The sequence below is a fragment of the Macaca thibetana genome, chromosome 18 (assembly GCF_024542745.1).
Source record: "Macaca thibetana thibetana isolate TM-01 chromosome 18, ASM2454274v1, whole genome shotgun sequence".
NCBI classification, from domain to species: Eukaryota; Metazoa; Chordata; class Mammalia; order Primates; family Cercopithecidae; genus Macaca; species Macaca thibetana.
The window spans coordinates 61,503,792-61,510,690 of NC_065595.1; positions in this window are offsets into that span (position 1 = coordinate 61,503,792).

The window sequence follows — 6,899 nt, forward strand, 5'->3', positions numbered from 1 at the left end:
CCATCTCACCAACTCTTTGAAAAGCTCTTATCTCGGCCAGGTGTGGTGGCTCACATCTGTAATCCCAGCACTTTGGGAGGCCGAAGTGGGTGGATCACCTAAGGTCAGGAGTTCAAGACCTGGCCAACATGGCAAAACTCCGTCTCTACTAAAAATACAAAAAATTAGCCAGGCGTGGTGGCGGGAGCTTGTAGTCTCAGCTAGTTGGGAGGCTGAGGCAGGAGAATTGTTTGAACCTGGGAGGTGGAGGTTGCAGTGAGCTGAGATCATGCAACTCCACTGCACTCCAGCCTGGGCAACTGGGCAACAAGAGCAAAATTCCATCTCAAAAAACAAACAAACAAACAAAAAAAAAAAAAAAAAAAAAAAAAAAACCTCTGACCTCATGTACAGACATGCTCTTTCAAGTGAATTGAAGTCATCTTCATGACAAGATTTTTTCTGTAAAGAATCCTTAAACTAATTGGTAAAAAATATAATATTTCTCATCTTTTTTGCACACAAATATTGGTACAGAGAGATAAACAGCAGGTGATGTTTCACTCACCGTTTAAATGATAATACTAATAATTATGGAGGTTACAGTGATTTTACCAAATCACAACTAGTACAAGTTGACCAACCAGGACTGGACTTCAGCATTTGTACTTAGTTTTGATTCTCTGTAGTATATCACACAGTCTTTTTAGATATATTACCAAAAGTATTTTTGAAAAACAAAAAATAAAATGCAAACTTTAAATGATAAAAGAAAAAAATCAAAATTCATTAGTATCCGTTAATCTTCCTGGTTTTCTCCACGGTCAATAATAAGGAAAAGTGTCTCAGAAATAAAAATTGCTTGCTCTGGGAATAATTTTTCATTGGAAGTAAATATGGCAATGTTAGACATCAATTCTGACTATGTATAGCCTTGAAGATGTTTATAACCTCTTTTCTCCAAGTAGGAAACAGTAATGTGTGTGCATGGTCATGGGGGCAGAGTCAATGAGCTCAAATATTCACACATAGAAACAAGTCAAGCAATTATTATAGGTTCAGAAACAGAATTCCAATGCATCCAGTTGTAATGCCCAGAATAAAATTTTTGCCAGTCATTCAACCATTTTTTTGGGGGGGGAGGTTGGGGGGATAGAGTCTCGCTCTGCCCAGGCTGGAGTGTGGTGGCGCGACCTCGGCTCACTGCAAGCTCCGCCTCCCGGGTTCAGGCCATTCTCCTGCCTCAGCCTCCGAGTAACTGGGACTACAGGCGCCCGCCACCACGCCCAGCTAATTTTTTGTATTTTTAGTAGAGATGGGGTTTCACCGTGTTAGCCAGGATGGTCTCCATCTCCTGACCTCGTGATCTGCCTGTCTCGGCCTCCCAAAGCCTGGGATTACAGGCGTGAGCCACCGCGCCCGGCCCATTCGGCTATTTTATACAATGTACTCAAATATCTGGCTATCTGATATTTGTTCTGTTTTTGTATTGTTTTGTTTTAACAGACTTTTTTTTTTAGAGCAGTTTTAGGTTCACAGAAAAATTGAGCTGAAAGTATGGAGTTCCCATACTTCTCTACTCCCCCAGCCACACACACAATATTCCCCGTTCTGATAATTCACCACCAGCATGAGACATTGTTGTGACTGATGAACCTACATTGACACATCATTATCACCCAAAGTACACAGTTTACATTAAGGTTGACTTTCAGTATTGTACATTCTATGGGTTTTCACAAAGGTATCAGACTGAGTATTTTCACTGCCCTAAAAATCCTCTCTGCTGTGCCTATTCATCCTTCTCTCCCGTCAACCCATGGAAACCACTGATCTTTTCACTGTCTCCATAATCTTGCTTTTTCTAGAATGTCATATATTTAAAATTATACAGTCTTTTCAAATTTCTTTCACTTGTTAATATGCATTTACTTTTCCTCCATGTCTTTTCATAGCTTGATAGCTCACTTCATTTTAGTGCTGAATAATATACCATTGTCTGGATGTATCAGGTCTTACATATTCATTCATCTACTGAAAGACATCTTGGTTGTTTCCAATTTGGGTGATTAGGAATAAACATCCATGTGCAAGTTTTCGTGTGGATATAAGTTTTCAACTCATTGGAGTAAACACCAAGGAGCATGATTACTGAATAGTATGATAAGAATATGTTTAGTTTTGGCCGGGCGCGGTGGCTCAAGCCTGTAATCCCAGCACTTTGGGAGGCCGAGACAGGCGGATCACCAGGTCAGGAGATCGAGACCATCCTGGCTAACACGGTGAAACCCCGTCTGTACTAAAGAATACAAAAAACTAGCCGGGCGTGGTGGCGGGCACCTGTAGTCCCAGCTACTCAGGAGGCTGAGGCGGGAGAATGGCCTAAACCTGGGAGGCGGAGCTTGCAGTGAGCTGAGATCTGGCCACTGCACTCCAGCCTGGGCGACAGAGCGAGACTCCGTCTCAAAAAAAAAAAAACAAAAAAGAATATGTTTAGTTTTGTAAGACACTGCCAGACTTCTTCCAATGCAGCTGTAGCACTTTGCATTCCAGCAGCAAAGCATGAGTGTTTCTCTTCTCCACATACTTGCCAGCATTTAGTGTTGTTAGTATTTTGGATTTTGACCACTCTAGTAGGAGTATAGTGGTATCTCACTGTTGTAATTTCCAGTTCTTTAATGACATATGGTGTTTGAGCATCTTTGTATATCTATTTTTGCCATCTATAAATCTTCTTTGGTGAGCTATTTGTTCAGATCTTTTCCCCATTTGTTTCATCCAGTTATTCCTTTTTACTATTGCTGAGTTTTAAGAGTTCTTTGTATATTTTGAATAACGGTCATTATCGGATATGTCTTCTACAAATATTTCTCCCTAGTCTGTGGTTTATCTTCTCATTCTCTTGATGTTATTTGATATTTGTAAAATAAAATATCTGGATGATTAGCTAAAATTTTAACTTTTCCAAATATGTGGATATGTTCATATATAAGTTCAGATTATATCACAGATAAAGCTAAGCTAATTTTAGGTTCTGTTTTCTTGTTTATTCAAAAATATAATGCATGTGAGAGTGGAGAAGGAAGAGGGGGCATTGGTTTAAGGCTTTTTGTGTCAATCTTTCTTTCATCATTGGCTCCCATGGAGCATTTTTAGACCTTTACCCCTAATCATAACCCCCCATACCATTTTAATATTAGGTATGCTATATATATTTATATATTTCATGCATGTGTATGTTTCAGACGTTAAAAGAATAAGATATTTTTTGCCTTCCTCAATAACATGTTTTTGCCACCTTGGGGATTTTATTGTTCCTGTTCAAAGTGCATGGTTTAATGGTTTTAGACAAATATTTTTCATCTGTCATACATGGATATGATATATATGTATGATGTTAAATAAAATTCTAAGATCTCTACAGACAAATTTTAAAATATATTTTACTCAGCAAGTACCTTATTCTTAAAATATTATTTTTAAATTTCAGCTACTCTGAGAATAAGCAGTCTATTTAATCAGCTCTATTAAGACAGAAAAAATAAGTTAGCAAGAACATAGTACCAATATGCGAACCCAAAGTTTTCCGTCTTACTTGATTTTCCATCAAAACCTTAGCTGACTCAAAATAAAAGAAATAAACCAAACCCCACGTGATTTGCCCATGGTAGGAAATTGGATATATTTCTAACACCAAAGAGCTGGCCCCTGATGCAAGGAAAGATGTAAAAACTAGAGAAATGTCAAGAAATGATGGACCCCTGGACTGTGCTGCCTGTAGAGCAGGGGTTCCTGACCCCTGGTCTGTGGTTAGGAGCCAGGCAGTACAGTAGAAGGTGAGTGACGGGCAAGCGAGCATTACTTTAGCCTGAGTTCTACCTCCTGTCAAATCAGCAGCAGCATTAGATTCTCATGAGAGTGAGAACCCTAATGTGAAATGCACATGTAAGGGATCTAGGTTGTCTGCTCCTTATGAGAATCTAATGCCTGATGATCTGAGGTGGAACAATTTCATCCCCAAACCATCTTCCCCACACCCAACCCCATGTCCTGTAGGTGGTAAAATTGTCTTCCAAGAAACCAGTCGCTGGTGCCTAAAACATTGAGGACCACTGCTGTAGAGTTTAAGATGCTCTCTTATCTGGCTGAAGAGAGCAGCAGAGAGTAGTCCTTGGTTAGCAATTCAGTGTTACACAATCGTATTTTGAATCCAAGATTTTTTGGTATTCTGTCTGCAGACTTTCTGAATCATCTAGTAGCACCCAATTATGCATAGTGGCATGAAGACAGAAAAGTTTTTATAACTCCTTATGTATATTGACCTCTTCATCACATTTGGAACTAACAGCAAAATTTTCCACAGTATTAGAAATTATTAGAGTTTCACTTTCATTTGCCATTTAGTGAAATTCATAGTTGGTCTAGTCGTTGTTTTTGTTTATTTCTTCTTAATTTCTAGAAATAAAACACTACCTATTAAGAAGCATTTTGACATTTTTACAGACAAATATTATGAACCTATCTACTAATCCTTATGCCAGATGAATAGGTTATGTCAATTTCTACCTTTGAAGATTCTATGAGAGATTTTGCAATATCTATGAGCTTTTATTGATTTACCTGGCACTTTACAGAAAAGTTTCTGGAAATTTATTGCTCTTAAATTTTAATGTAATCTCATTGGTATAATTTTGAAGACCTTTTTAAAAAATGAAAGCTAAAATTTAATTAAAAATTCAACCATATGTGGGCTATCATTACAGATAATCCAACTGATATTTAATCAGGATTATGCACAATTATAGTGACACCTGTGAAGGTAATGACAATTTTATTGGAACATACTCCTCCCTCTAGACTAGCAGATTTCTATGCATATGGATTATAAGATGCAATCAAATATCAGAAACATTAAAATGTTACATACACATTTTAGATTTTAAAAACCATGCAATATCTTTGAACATTGCATCAATTTCAATTGTTGTGAGCTGTTTTTTCAGGAATATATCATTGACTTACTCCTGGGCCTCCACTTCTCACCCTTCTTACCCATATCTTCTCTTCTTATTTTCACCTTTTCTTCTTATTCTGTATTTGGTGGCAATGGTAGTGTGGGCGATGTCCAATTGATCCAATGAGTGTGGTGAGTACTTCCTAATCTTATTGATTTATCTTATTAAATAGAGAATAGATATGGGTGGGGAAAATTTTCACAGGATGTTTTCAAAATCAATAATACATTTTACACATTATTTCCTCTCACCTACAGAGAAAAGTAAATGAAAGATAAAAATCATCAGCCCCACAGTGACAGTGGGCTAGTGCCACAATGGAAGACAGAGAGGCATATGAGCTTGCAGAGCCAGTCCAAGTTCCCTGATGCCCCCATTTTCTAAGAGTTGGGGCAGATTTCATGTTTTTTTATTCCATTTAATCTCCTCTCTTGTCTTATCATCTATACTTCTTTGTTTTCTTCTTTTAGCAGTTGCCATATAATTTTTATAATAAATTACATATATTATATATATAATGCATGTATACAGCATATTATGTATAATATGTAGACATATATACATTTATGATACAGCATATTATATATAAGCTATATATTATATATAATAGTGTGTATATTATATACACAAACACGCATATGTATAGTATATAGTAAAGTATACATATAGTGTATATATATACACACACATATGTAGTAAATATATGTATATCATTAAATAATTTAAGTCTATCTTCAAAGAACATGCTACAATTTCATGTGTAGTAGTTACCTTAAAACAAAGTATTTCCAATTCTTCCCTCCTGTCTCTTGTGGCATTGCTATTGTTCACTTACCCATATGCTATAAGCAGCCAATACACTGTTACTGTTATTGTTTTTTAAAAACTATTATTTTATAGATCAGTTAGAAATAATAAAAATAAAATATGTTACTTACCTTCACTTATTCATTCTTTGATCTTCTTCCTTTTTTCATACAGAGCCAAGTTTCCAACCTATGTCATTTATCTCCTGTCTGAAGAAAGTCTTTCATTTCTTTCAGGCAAGAAAAAAATGAATGAATTTGTTTGCTAGAGACACTTTTTATTTCTCCTCTATGTCACTGGACTTATAATTCTAGATTGCCAGTTTGGGTTTCAGATTTTTTTTTTCCTTTCAACACTTTGAAGATTTCATTCCAGTCTCTTCTTGCTTGCATGGTTTCAATAATACTGCTGCCATTATTATTCTTATCCTCTATAGATGAGTAGCTTTTCTCCTCTGGCTTCCTTCAGGAGTTTCTCCTTGTATTTGGTTCTCCACTGTCTGAACATCATATGCCTGTTTGTGGGGTTTGGGGTTTATTTTGTTTAGTTTTATGGGGGTTATTTTTTGGTATTTATGTTGCTTATTGTTTTCAGAGCTTCCAGATTTGTGCAGTATGTATCATTAATTTTGTAAAGTTCTTAGTTATTATTAACTCAAATATTTCTTCCGCCCATTTTTTCTTTATTTTCCTTCTGGTATTCCAGTTATATGTAAGTTACAGCATTTTTTGTTTTCCCACCATTCCTAAATGTTCTCTCTCTCTCTCTCTTTCTGCATTTCAGTTTAAGAAGTTCCTATTGACCTATTTTCAAGATTGCTCTTCTTTCCTGTATCAACTGCTGAGCCCTTTAAAGGCATTCTTCATTTCTGTTCCACTGTTTTGATATCTAACATTTCCTTTTTTCCCCCCAAGATGGAGTCTCACTCTGTCACCCAACTTGGAGTGCAATGGCGCAATCTCAGCTCACTACAACCTCTACCTCCTGGGTTCAAGTGATTCTCCTGTCTCAGCCTCCCAAGTAGCTAGGATTACAGGCACCCACCATAACACCTGGCTAATTTTTTGTATTTCTAGTAGAGGCAGGGTTTCACCGTGT